This window comes from Ursus maritimus, unplaced genomic scaffold (genome assembly GCF_017311325.1).
Source record: "Ursus maritimus isolate PB19 unplaced genomic scaffold, ASM1731132v1 scaffold_12, whole genome shotgun sequence".
In the NCBI taxonomy this organism is placed as follows: domain Eukaryota; kingdom Metazoa; phylum Chordata; class Mammalia; order Carnivora; family Ursidae; genus Ursus; species Ursus maritimus.
The window spans coordinates 24,665,173-24,686,711 of NW_024423564.1; positions in this window are offsets into that span (position 1 = coordinate 24,665,173).

Consider the following 21,539-nt stretch of genomic DNA (forward strand, 5'->3'; position numbering starts at 1 on the left):
CATATTGTAATGTAAAGATTGATGAAATATAGTGAATCTTGCTAAAGAGATGTTTAGAGCTCAAATTACCATTACCATTAATAATACGGCTTAAGAAACATTTAGAATTGGTCATTAGGAAGAAATCACAAATAATCAAAGTGAGAAAACACAAATAAGTAGATTTCCCTGTAGCTTATGAATAAGGGTTAGTGTTTGCTTAATGTGCCTAAGGAGTTTGCAGTAGAAATTGATATTATTATTATTATTATTTAAGATTTTATTTATTTATTTGACAGAGAGAGACAGCCAGCGAGAGAGGGAACACAAGCAGGGGGAGTGGGAAAGGAAGAAGCAGGCTCCCAGTGGAGGAGCTTGATGTGGGGCCCGATCCCGGAACGCCGGGATCACGCCCTGAGCCGAAGGCAAACACTTAACCACTGCGCCACCCAGGCACCCCAGAAATTGATATTATTTACTTGAAAGGACAAATGTAAACTATATTGTTGAGTTTGGATTACTTTTCCTCCTCGAAATTTTTTCTGTTTGTAATATATCTTGCTGTAGAATAAGAATGAATAAGTTTCTGGAGAGTGTGCAACTTGCACATTTTAGCCATAATTTTCTAGAATGTAAATTGATATCTTACTATGGAGCAACTTACCCAAGGTGATTTCTATTAATATGTGTGGGTATATATTTTTCCCCAGTAGTTCTCAGCTACTGTGAGCTGAAGCCGTGTGTGTTCTTGTTCTCTGTGGATTTGGACCAGCATAAAGCACCATGTCTTGCATATTACAGACACGGAGTAAAAAAAGTGGCTGAGTTGAACCGCACTAAATTAGATATTAAAAGTCATTCTTTATTCATTTTCTCCTCCTAGCCTTCAGGTAACAGCAACAATAAAAGACATACTCCAAGAAGTTTCTTGCTTTGGGGTCACAATCCATGATAGTGACAGGAACTGAGTGAGACATGATATAAAAATAGAAAAGTATCTGATAGTGATCATCATGTAGAAGTGACACCTAAACTTTTTACATGATTTCAAGGTCTGATTCATCACTTTTAGAAATCTGGCAACCTAATTTAAAATTCAGGGCTTTGCAGCATGACAGAAACTCCTCGGGAAATAGGCAACTACAATTCCTGAGACAACTTTGGCATGAGGAGAACAGAGGAAAACTTACTGGAGTGGAAAACCAGGAATGCAAAGTCAGGGGTGGTGGCTGAGGCTGCAAAGGGAAAGCATCTCTCTGTCTCCTGTAAATGGAATGGAACTTTTGGGGAAGTATAATGGGGGCCTCTGGAAACAGACAGGACTTAGATTTGAGTTCTCTGACTTACTTGCTATCTGATTTTGGGAAAATTATTTAGGTGCTCAGGTCCTTTAAATATAAGTTAAGGATATGGCTAATAGACACATGAAAAAAATGCTCAACACCACTTGGCATCAGGGAGATACAAATCAAAACCACAATGAGATACCACCTCACACCAGTCAGAATGGCGAAAATTATTAAGTCAGAAAACGACAGATGTTGGCAAGGATGTGGAGAAAGGGGAACCCTCTTGCACTGTTTGTGGTAATGCAAAGTGGTGCGGCCACTCTGGAAAACAGTATGGAGGTTCCTCAAAAAGTTAAATATAGAACTACCCTATGACCCAACAATTGCCCTACTAGATATTATCCAGAAGATATAAATATAGTGATTCAAAGGGGCACATGCATCCCAATGTTCATAGCAGCATTATCAACAATAGCCAAATTATGGAAAGAGCATTTGCAACGATGTGGGTGGGACTAGAGGGTATTATGCTAAGTGAAATAAGTCAGTCAGAGAAAGACAAATACCATATGATTTCAAACTCATATGTGGAATTTAAGAAACAAAACAGATGAACATAGGGGAAGGGGAGGAAAAATAAAATAAGACGAAAACAGAGAGGGAGGCAAACCCTAAGAGTCTCTTAACTATAGGAAACAAACTGAGGGTCCCTGGAAGGGAAGTGGGTGGAAGGATGGGGTAATTGGGCAATGGGCATTAAGGAGGGCACTTGATGTAATGAGCACTGGGTGTTATACATAACTGATGAATCACTAAATTCTACCACTGAAACCATAACACAGTATATGTTAACTAAATTGAATTTAAAAAATTTTAAAAAAAGAAAAAAAAAAGAAAAGATATAAATTAGGGATAATTATAGCATCTATTTACTAATTTAAATGTGAGGATTCAATGAGATAATCTATGTAAACCAACTAGCTGTTCTAGCATATAATACGTGCTTGTTAATGATAGATACTGTTATTACCTATTCTATAAATTGCATTCAATGAAGTGGAGTGGAGAATTGTCCTTTTGACTATATTCTCAGCTGGACTGTAGATTGGTCTTTTTCTAACCAGCATTCCAACTGTAGATAGGGAAGGCAGTTGTTCAAACACAAGCCTTAGGGCCTTTAAAGATGAATGATCGTCTTTCTGAAGGGAAATTGGATCCTCTTCCCGTTGATACCACTGAAGCACAATAAATAATGCCAAGAGGTCCTACAATGCTGCCCATGAAAGCAAGAGGTATATAATGATAGGTCTGAGATGAGTAATTTAAAAGCACCATGAAAGAAATCATTAGGACCTCTAAAATGAATCCAGAAGCTTCCCAGGGCACTATGCTGACCTTCCCTGGGAGATCTAGTTCTTAAAAGCGAACACTGACATCTGTTCTACCCTTGAAGAATGGCAGTAAGCAATAACGTAAAAGTGATAAAAAACAGTGAAAGCTACAACTAGTTAATTCATTTCCTTCTCTATTCATGTTAATACACTGGCAGACTGTAATGCCATCTGAAATGTGGATAATAAGAAATATATAAGAAGGGGATTGCTTTGAGTCCCTTTGAGTTGTACTATGCCCAGAACGGATGCCTCTGAGAATACCTCATGAGTAGAGGTTCCAAGGCAGCCAATTTAATGGTCATTCATTACCAATAGAACCTGGGAATTATCAACTGGGAGTTAGAGCTGGATGGTGATAAACATAAACAGAAGTATAGAGGGAGGAGGAGGGCTAGCTAGCAAGAGAGACATCTGGCAATGAGGACAGATTAGAGCTGAGGCCACAATTACAGATGCTCTCATACTGGCCTGGGAAAAGGAAGGCCCTAAAAGGAGTGTGCCAAGTTGGGCAGAGTTGGACTGTCAGAGATTGCCAGGTAATGCCCCCAAAGTCTGAATACTAGGAAGGAGGATTAGAGGATGGATGGACATTCCTTCTCCCCAGAGACTGCTAGAATTTGCCCCCATACTGAGCCCTTATTCATTCAGACACTTCCCACTTGGTAAATGAATGACAGGTATCACACCCTTTTCAGTTTCGTCTGGGCTGATATCCGGCGTGTATCATTTCCTTCTTTCCTCAATTTTCCGTTGTCAAATCATCCATTAAATTGGATTGAGCCCACTTAAGCCAGCCTGTCTTGGAGTGCTCAGGGGAGATTACTTTGAAAGGAACAAGACCTTGACTGTCAGGCAGGTTAGCACAAGCTCTCAGAGCTCAGCTTCTCACCTTGCACAAGTCCTGTGACACCTCAGAGGGCTCAAGCCATGCTTCCCCTTCTCAGCACCCTTTTTTCCCAGGCTCAAAAAACAAAAACAAAAACAAAAACAAAACAAAACAAAAAACCCCAAAACCCACAAAACCCCAAAAAACTAAAAAACCCAACTGTGATTATACTCTGTTCTAGCCTCAAGACATTTTTCTTTTTAAAGGAGAGGGTGGTAGGAAAGAGTGTGNGGGTGTGAGGTAGAGAGCAGGAACTGTGAACAGTTATTTGATATTTTAAGTTCAAGACTCACTCTGTAACCTTCTGAGATAATTTCCCCAACAGGTGTTAGATAATTTGGGGAAGAATTTTAACTGTGACACCTCAACTGGTGTTTCCATCAAAAATCATTTGTTTAAATTTAGAAAAGGGAAGTCCCACAAAAGCAAGCTGATTAGCTCCTTGCTTTTCAGAGACAACTGAAGCACATTTTTCTTATACTGATCACTTTCCAGGGTAAAGTGTCTCCTCACCCAGGGCATAATGGCAGCACTGTTGTCAGTAGCATGAAAAGCACGCCGACTTCAGTGAAATGGGAAGCTGGCAGCTTTCACAATCTGTCCTGGATGACACTGTGTGTGGGTGACAGAGCTGTTGTGCTTCAACAGGAGCCCATAGCCATCAGGAACTGACTGTCAGAAGGGATTGGTAGGAACTCTTAAGGCAGAAAGTCTCAAGCCAAATACATTTACCCTAGTGTTCTAGGCCTGATCTGAATGTAGGAAAACCCTGTTTCTAAATTCATCTAGGGTAGAGTCTTTTTATTTTGTGTTTGTTTTAATCTCTTGGCATTGTAGTTCTGGAAGGTTGAAGTGATGGTTAGCTTCTCGTTTTGAATCCAAACTCAAAATTCATGGAAGATACACAATCATCCTATACTTTCCAATATTTGCTTTGCTTTTTTAAAGGTATTTTCTACAATTTCTTCTGCAAGCTAAAATCTTAATTATATTCTGAGCATGCTCAAATGTGTGTTTGATCACAGTTGCTTCAATCTGTTTCCTTTTCCCATCCTTACCGTAGCCTTGGTTCAGAATCTTTCATTTGGTTTTTAGAATGGCCTCTTAACTAGTGTCTCTACCAATAGTCCGGCTCCTTCAAACTACCTTCTATAATGCTGAAAATTCCATCTTTCTCCAAAACAAGGTTGATCATGTCATCTTTCTGTTTAATATTTGTCAATATCTCCCCATTGCTTATTGTCCACTCTTCTATAGTCCCTTTTTAAATGAACTCCATATACCAGTCAAGCAGTTCAGGGACCTCTTGAAAAGTGATGATGAGTGGCTCCACTGTACCTTGTGAATCATTACTCAGTATTCTCTGTGCACCTGCTCCTTGGAGTTTCTGGAGTACTCAGCTCTTGCTTTGATTCCTTACTTGGACTTCATTCTGTTGGTCACTAGGACTGATAACTCAGTTTTAGATATATTAACATGACTTCGTTGTTGGCCTCTCTCCTGCATATGACTTCCCGTGTTCCAACTGGCTTCATGCACTACAAAGTTGCATTCATTCATTTTTTCATTCATTCATCCATCCATTCATTCACTTAAAAAAATAGTGTCAAGCACTATATTAAATGTTAAGGAGAGAATGAGGAATGTCATACCTTGCCCAAAATTGAATTGCTTACACTGTAGTTGAGGATAAAGATAAGTCTTGTAGTATCAAAAGTTACTCTCAGAGGAAGTGATATCTAAGCTGATAACTTAAGGATAAGCAGAACGTGGTGAGAAGTAAGGGGAAAGAGTGTTCCATAGTGTACCAAAGTCCAATAAAAGAACTCTTCAAAGCCAGAAACTGGATCAGGGAGAGTAAGTGGCAAGAGAAGAGGCTGGAGAGCTAAGCATCATTCACATCAAGAAGGGCCTTAGAAACCATGAAGGGATAGGATTTCATTTTGAGGTCAAAAAGGAGTCACTGAGGCCAGTAAGTGGAGGAGATACTAACTGATTTGAATTGTAGGAAAACCACTCTAGTTCTGTATGTAGATTAATTTGAAGTAGGTAAGACTAAGACCAGGGGTAACAGATACGTATAACTACTTATGGAGAGTAGAAAGTGCTAACAGCAACCTGGGCTAGTATAGTGGCAATCTTGGTAGTAGAATTAAGGAATCTTGGAAGTAGAATTAAAGGGACTTAGTGGTTGGTGAGAAATGAAGAGTTATAAATAATAATCAGAAAATTATGACTAATATTTCTTGAGTACTTGCCTACATGAAGAGCTGTTTAACTGTAGTACAAACATAATCTCATTTCATCTTTACACAATCTATGGGGTAGGTACCACTATTACCCCATTTTCAGATGAACAATCGTAGGCACAAAGGGGTTACAGCACTTGACCTCAGTAACACAGCCAAGAGTTAGAACTGGGATACAAATTCAGGTACTCTCCATTCTTACTTACTACGCTAGACTGCCTCAGAAAGATGAGAAGTACCCACTTATGGGGGCAGGCTGTCCCACCTGTCTTTTAGTACCCAGAAGGTGAGGTGAGGTATTGGATGTTTTTCAATGTGGCTGGAATGTAGTTTCTCAGTGAGAATGCAGTGAGTGCTTCTTGGCAAAACTCTAGTTACATCAAATTTCTAAGTTTTCTTAGGAGAGGCCATCTGCAGATAAAGCCTCAATCTATGAGGCTTTGCTGGAATTAGTAATGGTTTGGTTTCAAGGAGCAGACATTAATTCATACCACCTGAGGATATGATGAACCCAAACTCAAGGAACTCAATAACCAGGAATAGAACTGAGTCCAGACTGGGAACTGGTAAGTCAAAAACAACCTCGCTTTCTCAGTCTACATGGACCTTTGTCCTTGCTTCTTCCACCAAGTTAGTAATTCTCATGCTTCTCTCCACAGACATTGTCTCTATATTTCTCAGTGTGCTCTTGCCTAAAAATGGCTTCCTGTTCTCAATTTACAGGACCAATGACTGCAGTCTGGCCCTGCTTGACCTCTGTATTTCTTAGAACAAAGTCTAGAGAGAAGAGCTCATTGGTCCACCTTGAGTCACATGTACAGCTCTGGTCCAATCATGGATATAAACAAGACAACACAGAATCACCATTTTGGGAGATGAGAGTGAAGACAGATTCTCTTAGAATAGAGAACTGGAGCTATTTTTTTCTTTTTCCTCTCAGCTCACTGTCATTTTCACTACAACAAAGTCTGCTCAAATGCCTGCTTTCCTCTGAACTCTTCACTAATCTCCTCTTCAACAACTAGTCTTTGCCAATGTCCCTATAACTCTTCCTTTTATTATTGGCGTTGGCATTGGGCTTCAGAATGGTAAAGTTAGTGCTCTTCTTGTAATTTCGCTGTGAGATTGCCAGTTCTTGACATCTGGCATCATGTGCTCAAGATCTCTCTATTTTCCCTAATGCTTAGCCCAGTGACAAGTGTATAGTAGGCTTCCATAAAGGTTGGCTGAATGCAACAAAGAGTGCAAAATTGGGAGTATACACTGGCGTTGAATACATATGTAGACATGTAATAAATCCACGTGTATATTTGTGTATGCTCAGTGCAATTTAAATGATCTCTATCTAGAACTTAAATGCTATGTGGTCTTTAGACACACATTATCATCAATCCCCAAAACTCAAAGTGAAAAGGTAGCACTATTATTATTAATATCATTCTAACACATCTTTACTGTTATAGCCTTTTGACATTTTTAGGGTACTTTTAATAACATACTTTCGGATCATGCTTACAATTGATTTAATTGAATAAGAGAGATTTAGGTTTGGAAAACCCCATTTCTGATATAAATCCTAGTACTGAATTTTTGTAGATTTCTTTAGAAGTTAGTTTTTCCATATTTTTAAGGATTTTCACAATGAAAGGAACATTGGGAATGCTAGGTAAATATTTGGTCCTTATTGTGCTGCTTAAGAGTTTTAAATGATTTGGTTTTTTTTTTTTGTTTTTTTTTTGTTTTTTTGTTTTTTTTAAGAGAAAGATATGGGGGAGGGGCAAAAGGAGAGGGAGAGAAAGAATCTTAAGCAAGTTCTGACTCAGGGCTCCATGTCATCACCCTGAGATCATGCCCTGAGCCAAAATCAAGAGTTGGATGCTTAGCTGACTGAGCCACCCAGGCACTCCTAAATGATTTGGATTTTTAAATGTTAAAATTCAACAGGGCATTTCTTAAGAGTGGATTTGGAGCATCTCAGGTAAAAAAATATATATGGATTTTTGATAATTGTCTCTATTACAGGTCATTTTTCAGGTGTTCTCCCCTTATTTCAAAAAGAAAAATCAGTAAAAGAACACATCTAACAGCTAACTAATCCTCAGTTGTGCGCACCTACAGGACCCTATGTATGTAAGTAATAGACCATCTTGTCACAGTAAAGTGGCTCCTCCAGAACATACTGCAAAAACATTAAACCCCCTTACTGGATTACATAGATCCAGAGTGTGTGGAAAGCTCAGCTTTAATGTAGTTCTTCTCTGCTTAAATCCCACCTTCCTCTTTTAGTAGTAGAAATTGTGTTCATGACATCGGACAAAACATCTGATGTTCTGTGGGAAATTTTCCCCTCATTTGTAATTTCTCATCATCAAGCTTGGTTCTGGTGAGGACTTTGTTCTCTGTTGCAGCCTTAAGTCACTGGAAAGTCTTGTTCATACCTGACAGACACAGGCCTGAAATGTTCGAAGTCTGTACCCTGACCCTGTCCCACACTCTGCTACTAAGACACTGTCCACCTCAGCTGGCCTCAGGAAGATGGGATTTCATAGCTGTTATGGCCAAAATAGAACATAGGACTCCATACCATGATGGTGATCTCTTTCTCATTTACAAAAGCAACTGACTCATCTGATACTTTTTCCCCAATGACTTTATTGGCACGAAAAGCTTCATAAATTCAACCAATCTAAAATAGTAATAACTAATATTTATTGACTGCTGGCTATTTACCAGACATCATACCCAGCACTTTATAGAGATAACCACATTTGGTCTTCACAATATTTTTAATATCAGCTTTTTAAAAATAGAGGTGTAATTAATATACAACATTATATTAGTTTCAGGAGTACAACAGAATGACTCAATAAATGTATATATCATGAAATGATCACCTCAATCAGTCTAGTGAATAGCTATCACCACACAGTTACAATTTTTTCTTATGATGAGAACTTCTAAGATCTATTCTCTCAGTAACAACATCTTTAAAGTAATAGTTTTATTGAGATATAATTCACATATGACAAAATTCATCCTTTTATATATAGAGGTGTGCCTGGGTGGTGCAGATTGTTAAGCATCTGAGTCTTGGGTTTCAGCTCAGGTCTTGATCTTAGGATTGCGAGATCAAGCCCCATGTTGGGTTCTGTGCTCAGTGTGGAAGCTGCTTGAGATTCTCTCCCTTTCCTCTCCCTCAGTCTCTGCCTCTCTCCCCAGTCATGCTCTCTCTCTTTCTCTCTCTAAAATAAACAAACTCTTAAAAAAAACAACAACCTTCATTTCTAAGTTCCAGTTCCATAAATGAATGGCCACATGTCACTTTATTGGTCAGAAATAAATGAAGGTTGGATGTTGTTAGATGGAGCTTTGAGTAAAGTTTCCTAAAATGTGGATAGTTTAGTTAAGATAAGCCATTTTGCACCCACCACCACCTTCTTGGAATATGATATAATAGCTGGAGCTGCAACTACCATCTTTTTACTACGAAGGAAAGTCCAAGAGAATTGCTGATATCTTGGCTCTTAATCCTTGAACCACTCAATCCTAATGCCAGAAACTATCTACTTGCAAACTTAATAGGAAGCATCTATCTCTACTTAGGTAAGTAATTGCTATTTTGTTTTTCTTTTACATGCAGCTGAATGAAAAATCCTAATTTTGGTTATATGATGGTCCGGCTCAGTGCAATTCCTTACTTGTCATTACATGCACTTCCATTGTCAAAAATTATACTCATGTCGTAAGGTCCAACTTATGTGATCTTTTTTAAGAGAATTTCTCAAAATCCCAATTGGGAGTGACCTCTTCTTACCATATTTGCTCTAATACTCAATTAGCATCTCTTACCCAGAATTCATATGTGTCTTTATACAATTCTCTTTTGCCATTTTGACTATAATAGCTTGAGTTCTCTAGAAAAGAGAATCTGGAGAAAATTTAAAGGTGTTGATATTTGCAGCCCTAAGGCAGTCAAATGAAGAGAAAGAGAAGAGAAGCAAGGAAAGATATGTTAATGTGAATCTACAACTTCATAATGAGAGACAGCAGATTTCTCAGCTCACATGTGTACTTGGCACTTGAGACTTCACCAGACAGATTTCAAAGAGGAATCAAGCCTCAGAGTGATGTATGGATGAGAGGAAGAAAAGAGAATTAATTTGTCAGACTTTCTCTCATCTCTTATTTATTACTGGGCAAGGCCAATGGGCCCATATCCTATGGGAAATAACTAATTTTTCACTTGGCTCCTCAGTAGCTTCTCAGGAAGCTAAATCTCACATTCCACTATATGGTGTTTCATTCAAATGTAAAAGTGGAGGGAAATTTGATGAAGATGGGTAGTCAACTGAGAGAGAAAAAGAAGCCCTCAGTGGAATCTGAGAAAGCACATAAAGTTTGGGTCCAAACCTTAGACAGCTTAAAGTTGTTTATTTAAAAGTGAATTTTTAACAGAAAAAAGGTTATGTGTTCAGTATAAAAAATTAGTATGTTCAAAGAAACATAAAAATTACCCATAATCTTATTTCATGTTATAACTAATCTATCTTTTTGGTGTGTATCCCACCAACTGTGTCTATGTCTTTTTAAAATATATACATATGCATTATGTGCAATGGCATCATCCTGTACCCAGTTTTTGTGTTTTATTTTTTCACTGATTATACCATAAAATTCTTGGTGTCAGTATTATTCTACTGTTTAATTCTTAAAAGATTTGTTTATTTATTTTAGAGAGAACGAGTGTGAGCCAGAGGGACAGAGGGAAAGGGAGGGAGAAAATCTTAAGCAGGCTCCATGCTGAGTGTAGAGCCCAACATGGGACTCAATCTCACTACCCTGAGATTATGACCTGAGCCAAAACCAAGAGTTGGACACTTAACTGACTGTACCACCCAGGTGCCCCCTGTTTAATTTTTAATAGCGGTGTAGTATTATATGATGAGAAGGTACCATATTTTTTTAACAAATCTTCCATGTTGTTAATGTTTTTTGGGGGGAGGTGTTTGTTTGTTTTTGTTTTTAGCTATCAAAAACTATTAAAAACTGTATGATAAACGTTCTCATTTCCATTTATGAGAACTTCAATAATCTTTTCCCTCAGTTGAAATTCCTGACTGGATTTGTGTCATACAATATGAATATTTTTAATTCTTTTGCTACATGTGCCAGATTATATTCCAGAAAGATTTTCAAATCTACATTCAACTAATAATTAATTAGAGGGCCTATTTTTTTTGCACCAATCTTGTGTATTATTGTTAGAAAGTCTTTTCTAAGTTGGTTGATGAAAAACAAAATTTCATTTTTATTTTAAAGTTGCATTTCTTGATTACTAGTGGTGATGAATATTTTACATGTTTCTAGACAATTAGTTTTTCTTCTTTTGTGAATTGCCTGTTCATGCCCTTTGTCATGATTTTAATTTGTGAAGATTATAAGGTTCTTTGTAGGAAGAGACTACATTTTATTCCTACTGGAGTTCATTTTCATCAGTACTGTGCCTTGGGTCTAGCCCAGGCTGGGATTTGTAAGATTTGCAGAATGAATGAATGATAACCCACTATTATGTTTTTACTTAGTTATCAATAAAAGAGAATCAAATTAATTTTGCACATTTGTATTTAGTGAGCAACAAATGCCATTTTTCTCCCCAAAAAGTTTTTTTTTCTGGAGAAAATTTCTTAACTTCTTTTCAACAATAACACCATTTTTAGCTTGAATGGATAAATACAAGATTGGACAGATTCAGCTATTTTCATGTTTTTTTTTTTTTCTCAGCAACTGTCAGATTTTTCTATTCTTATAAGCTATTTTGGAATACTCAGACACAAATAGGGATTTATTATCTCATTTCATTATAGAAAATGAAAGCACTAAAATAAAACATCTCAAAAACTCATCTCTGAGAATATTCTACAAACTGTGCTTTTTCTCGACTATATTACACAACTGAGCCCACCAGGAAGATAATACTCAACTTTTTTTGCGCCTAATTGTTCTTAAGCTGACCCGCTTCTTCTTTTCAGAACATTTTATTTTCAGCGGAACTTCTATTTTCATTGAGTCTGGGGATTTGAAAGTGACATATAATAGATGCGAAGGTTTTTTTTTTTTTAACATTCTTATAGATGTTGCACTTGAACATGCACATATAGATGTATGTTTATAGAGACACACAAATATACATATATTCCTTTCAGGCAAATTATTTTTCTCGTTAACTTTTCTCAAGTGTTTCATATTATGCAGAGGAAATGGAAGTCACCATTTTCTGAGGCAGCAACTGGGTCTCACGCGTACAAACTCACAATCGTAAATAAGACCCTAAGATTCTGGAATCATAATTGTTTTAGTCCTTTGTTTTCTAAATAAAGTTACAAATGACGAAAGCCACACTTTATTATGTAATTTGAAAAATAAGAAAATTAAAGAGAAAGAAAGCCTATAGTTCTATCATTTAGAAATAACAGTTACAACATTGTATTATAGTTTAACCATTTATTTTTTATAGGATTCCACTGTTTTCTATATACATAACATGTACATATAAGACTGTAAGAATAGTTGAAAATAATATGTATTGACATTTTTAGGTACAAAAATAATATATTCTCACTATGGAAAATTTGTTAACAACCAAATATCATTTGTATGCTATTTTTAGTCATTGACTAGTTAGGCTTTTTTTCCTTTTTCTTTTTTTACTATTATTATAAGTAACTCTTTAAGATCATTGTTTAGATTCAAGAGAACAGGCAATTCTGTCTGTAAATATTTAACCTTATTATTTCCTCCAAATTGTCACTTGTATTGTACTGGATCCATCATTTATTCATTGACTTGAAATACCACCTTTATCATGTGCTAAATTCATATTTGTGTCTGGGGTTTTTATCATATTAGTGTTGCCATAAATTCATAGTCACTGACTTCAGCCAGGTTCTTATTACTCATTTTTATATCTTCATGCTTGGCTTCCATTTCTATTCCCTTCAGGTATTAGAACTTCACTACAGCTCAATGCCCCCTTCTAAACCTTCATGCTACTCCCTTAACTCCCTCTTCATCAATAAGATAAGGCCACAGTGGGATTTTTCCAGCATCCCTGTATTAATTTTGTATGGCTGCTGAAATAAAGTACCACAAACTTGGTGGCTTATGACAGTAGAAATTTATTGTCTCACAGTTCTGGAGACTAGAACTCTACAATCAAGTCATCAGCAGGGCCATGCTCTCTCTGAAACCTATAGACAAGAATCCTTCATTGCCTCTTCCTAGCTTTTGGAGTTCTTGGCAATCCTTGGTGTTCCCTGATTTATGGATGCATTACACCCATCTCTGTCTTGGTTGTCACATGGCTCTCTTCCTTCTGTGTGTGTCTGTCTCCTAATTTCCCTATTTCCCTCTTTAAGGACTCCAGTTGTAACTGGATTAGGGGCCCACCCTACTCCAGTGTGGTCTCATCTTAACTAATTATATCTGCAGTGGCCCTATTTCTAGATAAGGTCACATTCTTAGGTAGTATGTAAGGTAAGGACTTCAACACACATTTTGGGGGAACACAACTCAACTTATAACAATCCCTCTTCTATCTACACACTTCCTATATTCTCATCTTACTCCCCTCCTTTTGTATCACAGGATAAGGTTTTCTTTCTGTTCAAGTTAATACAATGTTCTTTATTCCAAACCCTCCTATCTCCTATGAAACTCTGCTTCATTAACGAACCCCTCTTTTTGGCTCCTTCATCTGCTTTTTCCACTAAAAACTCCCCTGCATGAAAAAACATGCTTATATGTCCCTCATCCTACTAAGTGATCCATCCCTTTAACCTAAACATCTCCTTTTAGTTATAATCACATCCTTCTCCTCTTTTAACCATATCAGGTATTTGCACTTCTATCAGCGGCATTAACTGTTAGTTTACAGACCTCACAAAGAATTGACATTTTAGTCTTTTGACATGAATCATTGTGTGTCTGAGGACAATTAAAGAAAATCAAAGTAGAGTTAAAATGTCAGTGCTGGATAGTTGCTTCAGATCCCTTCCTAATAGAGGAACTCAGTTTTCCCATGAGCCTGACAACACATAGGTCAATATTCATGATTCAGAAGAATTATGACTACGTGTTCTGGATGTTTGGAATTTTCCTTAAATTGTATTAACAGAATGTTAGATATGTTACACTATAATTTTCATGGTCACATTTATTAGATTTAAGCTAACCAAGATTAGGAACAAGATTAAATTATCTTTGTTTCTGCAGAAACTAGCAGAGATCTTGGAACCCATGATGTGACCAGTAAATATTTTTGTGATGAATGGACTCATAGGTGAGCCAATAGCGTCATTTCTAAGATAGCTAGTGTAACAAGGTGAAACTAGTTTGTCCATATAGAGACCAGTTAGTTGTATGCCTTGACCTCATTCATTCAGTACTTTAAGCAATGAAACAGACTGGTTATTATAAAAGTATTTTTCAAAACAGAACAAGTATTCTGGGGCGCCTGGGTGGCACAGTCGTTAAGTGTCTGCCTTCGGCCCAGGGCATGACCCCAGAGTCCTGGGATCGAGCCCCACATCAGGCTCCTCCACTGGGAGCCTGCTTCTTCCTCTCCCACTCCCCCTGCTTGTGTTCCTTCTCTCACTGGCTGCCTCTCATTCTGTCAAATAAATAAATAAAACTTAAAAAAAAAAAAAAGAACAAGTATTCTGTGGAACACTGTGTTGTAGAAGGTTATTGGAAATAAAAACATTAAAAAAAAGTGTTGTGTGGAAATAAGTTTGAGAAAGATCGACACATGTATTTAAATGCATTTTCTCTCTCTCTCAAATAAATAAATAAATAAATAAATAAATAAATAAGCAGGGGCTTATTTTTCTCATGCAGGAAAAGCAAATGCAGAGATAGGCATCCAGAATGGGATGGTAGTTTGGGCTGCCACTAGCAGTCAGACTTCTTCCCTCATTCCCCTCCACTCTCCTTAGCACAGTGTGGGGATTTCTTCCTCACACACATGCTCACATGGTGGCTGCTGTACTTCTAGGCATCTTATTTGCTTTCTATGTAAGTAGAATAGGGATTAGTCAAGGGACAAAGTTGGATGAGAGCAAAATAAGTCCCTTTATTTCAGAGAAGAATGTTTTTCTCAGTTGTCCACTTGCTTAACTTGTGCTTATATCTCACTGGCAGTTAGGTCATGGGGCTATCCATCCCTATATAGGTGTCTAGAATAATGAGTGTTTTTAACTGATGCTTTGCTATTCCAAGCACCATCAGGAATTTATTAGTAAGAAAAAGAAGAGGGAATGGATTCTGGGCTGGCAACCAGCAGTGTCTAAAACTAATGTACATTGTGACTTCCCAAGAAGGGAATATGGTCACATGCAAGTTTTCACACCATCTTTTTCCACAGTTCTTTGGTTTGTCCTTGCTTGCTGGTTCAAAGAGTCAATCATTTGACTATACATCAGGATAGGAAACATGGGGGGAGAGCAAGTGCTCATAAGCAGTTCCTTTTACAGGCATTCTGACAGGAAATAATGGTCATTATGGCCTGAAGGTGGCTTTCACAAACTTCAATCTCTTTTGCATGTAATCCTGTCCTTTCTTTGACAGATATTCAGAGATGTTAGCCTTTTTTTCCGGACTGTATTTCTGAAGAACCTGAGCCTAATGTTGTTTTTAAGTTAAAATACTCTGGGAAGGTAAAGATATTGACATGTTAAAGTATTGTCTTAAGCAGGAACACATAAGGATCCATTTAAAAAACAAAACAAAACAAAAAACCTTCACCAGGGCTAATCCCCACTCTGTCCAGCAACTCCTAAATTCTCACAATGAATGAAGTAAACTGGAGAAACTATACACAGGGTAGTTCTTACCTAATCATGGTAGACTGATCATAGTAGTGGACTTGACTTTTTTTTTTTTTTACTCCTTCCATCAAGAAGGCTGTCTATACTTGCTTTGGGAAATATAATGTGGGGGTTGAGTGTGCCAGTTCTGAGCCTAGGTCTGAAGAGGCCCTGTGTGCTTCCTCTTTCTCTCTCTTGCTCCTCTGTCCTCTCCTAAGAATAAGGTTGGGCTAGCTTGCTGGAGAATAGCCATGTACAACAGAGCTGAGATGGTACAGACATGGAGAGAACCCAGTCATGGTCGGCATTTAATTGACCTACAGTTAGCCATTAACACATGAGTAAGTCTTGGTGAGCCCAGCTCAGACCAACACAACTTGTAAGCAGTAAGTGTTTATTGCTAAGCCATTGAGGTCTTGTGTTTTCTGTTGTTGGTACATACATTACTGTGGTGATAAATAGCTGATATATTAACTCTGCTCAGAAGGGATGCCGAACAAGCCATGAATAAATAAATTGAAGTGTCTGGCACACCATTACTTACTTATAGACACCTGCTCTTGTGTCTCCTCCCTGAACTTTGTCTTGTTTTATAAATTTCATCCCAATTTGTATACAAGCCTCCTGACTATTACCTTTGCTCCTTATTTAGTATTTTAACCTCTTTTGAATATTATATGTAACATTAATTTTTTAAAGTAATTTTTATTCTCAAACTCTAAAAACTAAAAAAAAAGATTTAAAAAATCATATAATAAACCACATAGAATGGATAGTTTTAAACATTTTTGTGTATTTGCTTCAGGTCTCTTACTTTATGATAGAGTGCTGCTTCTTATGAAGTTACAAACCTCTGATATCCCAACTCCCTGGATCTCATTCCCCTCCTCATTCCTAGAGGCAGTCATTTGATGGATTTAGTGTATATACTACCAAGGTTCTAAAAAAATATTTTAACATACATATATATTCATAAAAGAATTTTAAAAGGTAGGTTTTATTATTATTCAGCTATGGTGAAGCCAACAGATCAGGAAACAATAGTCACTGAGAAGACAGTTCATCACAGTTCCCAAGAGGAAGAGGCACATCACACCTGGGCCATACAGGGCCATACAGGGTCACACAGGGAAGCACCAGGGTTGGTCAGGAGTCAGAGGGAATGAGGGGAAAACATGGACAAGTGCTTTTATTTTGACTTCCATGTAAAGGAATGGGAAAGGCAGGGTAAGTGGGTTTAAGATTGGGTAGTTTGAATACTTTCAGCAGGTTTAAGAGTATTGGGATAGTCCTTAGCTGCCTGGTACCTGGACCTGGGGTGATTAGAGCAGGGGAATAGTGGCCCTGGGTGTGGGGGACCAATAGAGAGTATAGTTGAGATGTGGGTTCAGAATTGGTTGGTTTGCGCTACCCAGAGCAATCTATATTTTCAATGCCACCTCCATCAAAATACCAACACCATTTTTCAAAGTGCTGGAACAAACAATCCTAAAATTCATATGGAACCAGAAAAGACCCTGAATCACCAAGGAAATGTTGAAAAAGAAAACAAAGCTGGGGGCATCACGTTGCCTGATTTCAAGCTATATTGCAAAGCTGTGATCACCAAGACAGCATGGTACTGGCACAAAAACAGACACATAGATCAATGGAACAGAATAGAGAGCCCAGATATGGACCCTCAAGTCTGTGGTCAACTAATCTTTGGCAAAGCAGGAAAAAACATCCAGTGGAAAAAAGACAGTCTTTTTAATAAATGGTGCTGGGAAAACTGGACAGCTATATACAGAAGAATGAAACTTGACCATTCTCTCAGACCATACACAAAGATAAACTCTAAGTGGACGAAAGACCTCGATATGAGACAGGAATCCATCAAAATCATAGAGGAGAACATAGGCAGTAACCTCTTCGATATCGGCCACAGCAACTTCTTTCAAGGAACTTCTCCAAAGGCAGGGGAGACAAAAGTGAAAATGAACTTTTGGGACTTCATCAAGATAAAAAACTTCTGCACAGCAAAGGAAACAGCCAACAAAACAAAGAGGCAACCCATGGAATGGGAGAACATATTTGCAAATGACACTACAGATAAAGGGCTGGTATCCAAGATCTCTAAAGAACTTCTCAAACTCAACACCCAAAAAACAAATAATCAAGTCAAAAAATGGGAAGAAGATACGAACAGACACTTTTCCAAAGATGACACATGAATGGCTAACAGACACATGAAAAAATGTTCAATGTCCTTAGCCATCAGGGAAATTCAAATCAAAACCACATTAAGATACCACCTTACACTAGTTAGAATGGCAAAAATTGACAAGGCAAGAAACAACAAATGTTGGAGAGGATATATAGAAAGGGGAACCCTCTTACACTGTTGGTGGGAATGCAAGTTGGTGCAGCCATTTTGGAAAACAATGTGGAGGTTCCTCAAAAAGTTAAAAATAGAGTTATCCTATGACCCAGCAATTGCACTACTATTTACCCCAAAGATACAGATGTAGTGAAAGAAGGGCCATATGCAACCCAATGTTCATAGCAGCAATGTCCACAATAGCCAAACTGTGGAAAGAGCAGAGATGCCCTTTAACAGACAAATGGATAAAGAAGATGTGGTCCATATATACAATAAATATTACTCAGCCATCAGAAAGGATGATCACCCAACATTTGCATCAGCATGGATGGAACTGGAGGGGATTATGCTAAGTGAAAGAAGTCAAGTAGAGAAAGACAATTATCATATGGTTTCACTTACTTGTGGAACATAAGGAATAGTATGGAGGACATTAGGAGAAGGAAGGGAAAAATGAAGGGGGAGTAATCAGAGGGGGAGATGAACCATGAGAGACTATGAAAGGCAGGTCATAGTCATTTACTATCTCTTAGGAATTGCCCAACCCTAGGTGGGGCAGTGTCTCTAGGGTCTGCAAGGCCTCTGATGTCAAAGCATTAGAAATACAGAAATAAAAAAGCATGATGTGTATCCATAAATAAGATATAATGTGTGTATTTTAAAACTTACACATCTAACTTTATTTTTCCACTCACCATCATATTCAGTGAAAGAAGGAACATACATGTTAAGATGCATATATTTTATTACCTACCTATTCATTTTTTATTGCTGACCTTTTATTCCAATTTAAGAGTATTACTCATTTTATCTATACATTCTCTATTTTGGACATTTGAATAGTAGGCAATAAATTCTCATATTACCAACAATACCGTGATGAGCATCCTTGTACTTACACCTGTCTTTGGGTATGATGGGTAATAATGTGGTAGAATTCTAAGATGACTTCCAAGTTCCTTGTCCCCTAGTGTGCATAGCCTGTATAGTCCTCTCTCTTGGGTACAGACAACACTATGAATGGGATAGATTTCATTCCCATAATTAGGACACATTATATGACAAAGATGAAATAACTTTTCAAATGTAGTTAAAATCAACTGAATTTGAGTTAATAAAAAGGGGACTATCTTGGGTGGACTTAACTTCATTAGGTGAATCCTTAAAAGGGACTGGGCCCTTCTTGAAAAGAGATTTGAAGCATAAAGGAGATTTTCCTGCTGACATTGAAGAAACAAATGCCCATGTGGTGAAGTGCTTATGGATGAGGTCATATAGAAAGAGCTTTCAGGAAGCCCCCAGAAACTGATAGTAGCTCTTGGCTACTAATCAGCCAGAAAATGGGGCTTCATTAATGCAACCACAAGTAGTTCGATGCTGTCAACAACCAGTGATCCTGGAAGAGTACCCTGAACTGCAGCCCTGAACTGAAGCCTTGATTTCAACCAGTGAGACCTTGAGCAGGGGACCTAGCTAACCACACCCACACTTCACACTTTTCAAGACAATCACAGTAATTATAAGAATGTTTACTCCAACCAGAAGAAAATGAGAGAAATGAGAGTTCTAGTTCTCACACATTGTTATTAGCAACTATATTGCCTGACTTTTTATTTTTAAAATTTTTGTCATTTTATCTAAATTTAAATTTCCCAAATTACTATATAGAAATAATACATTCACATTATTAAGTCCCAAAACTGTGAAAGATGTAATATGTTATTCTACTTGCAAGCTAAGAAGTTAGCTTATAAGAAGTGGCCTACCATAGTTTCATTTATATGTATGCATATGCATATTTCTCTATGTGTGTGTACTCTGGTCCAGGGATCTGGTACGTGTGTGTGTATACATATATACACACACACGTACCAATTTATTAATTAAATTAAATATTAAATATAATATTATTTATTATATATACTATATATATACTATTATATATATATTATTCATAAAGGATATTATCCATGGTTAAGATGGTTATCCATACCCCAATGTACCATAAGGCAAGTCAATGTAGCCTAGATGTTTACCAGAACACTGACATGTGTATGGAGGTTTTGCACCATAGGAAAGGAACCCCCAAATTAGGAGACTTGAAAATTATATGGGGCAGATGCATATCTACTTTTCCTCTCTTTCTGACAGAGAGACAGAACTTTATGCCTAATGTAAACAAATCCTCTCAAGGAGAGGAGAAGAATATCCTATATTGTAAGCAAATATCTCTGGATGACAGGGGAAATTTGTCTCTGGATTTTATTACTCTTAGAATATAAGCAAATGGCTTTAGGGGAGATAAATCTCTAAATCTGATCCAGAGCAATTTACTTTCTCTAACTTTCAAGACATGTTTTCCATTCAACTATAAAGTCTAGGCTGTGCAGAAATATGAAAATATTCATGGAACATTGCCTGCCAACAATTGTTTAAGTCAATGGTAAAATGGCACCATAAGTTATACATGTGCGAATAAAACCAGCAGTCTTCTGTCTTACTTCTTCCTGTCCCCCCAGTACTACTCCTAAGAAGTAAATGTTTTTTTAACTCTTCTAGTTGGTTTTTTTTCTTTTTTCTTTTTCTAGTTGTTTTTTCTGATATTTACCTCCATATAGCTATATAATCTGCATATCCCACATTTCTGGATATAATAACTTTACCCATTATCTCCTGACTTCTTATTACAGTAGAGCAAGACAATCAACACTGTTACATGCTCCTCCACCCTGCCCCTCACCTTATATTTCCTTTTTCTTTCTTCAGGATAAAGTTATATCATAATTTGGGTAAAATAAATATTCAGTGTTTACATGGCCATAACTCTAGGAATATTATTCACTGGTTAGTCAAATACAGATGGTCCCAAACTTACGATCATTCTACTTATGATTTTTCAATTTTATGATAATGTGAAAGCGATATGCATTCAGTAGAAGCTGTACTTTGAATTTTGAATTTTGATTTCTTCTTTAGCTAGCAATACGTGGTAGAGTGCTCTCTTGGAATACTGGGCAGCAGTTAGCCAGAGTTCCCAGTCAGCCATGTGACCATGTGAAGGTACATAACTGATACACTGACAACCATTCTGTACCCATACAACTGTTCTGTTTTTCATTTTTAGTACGGTGTTCAATAAATTACATGAGATCTTCAACACTTTATTATAAAATAGGCTTCATGTCAAATGATTTTGTCCAACTCTAGGCAAATGTAAGTGTTCCCTGAGCACATTTAAGGTAGGCTAGATTAAGCTATGGTGTTTGGTAAATTGGGTGTATTAGATGCATTTTCAACTCACAATATTTTCAACTTATGATGGGTTTATCAGGATGTAACTCCACCATAAGTTGAGGAAGATCTGCAGTGTACTGCGATTATATCTTCTTTCTTGCATTACTTTTGAATTTTTTGATGATTACTATTTCCTCAATTACTCCTTTTCCTTATCTTTCTAAATATTTACCTTTCACTTTTAAAAGTCTTATTAAGATATAATTGGTGTACAGTAATTTGC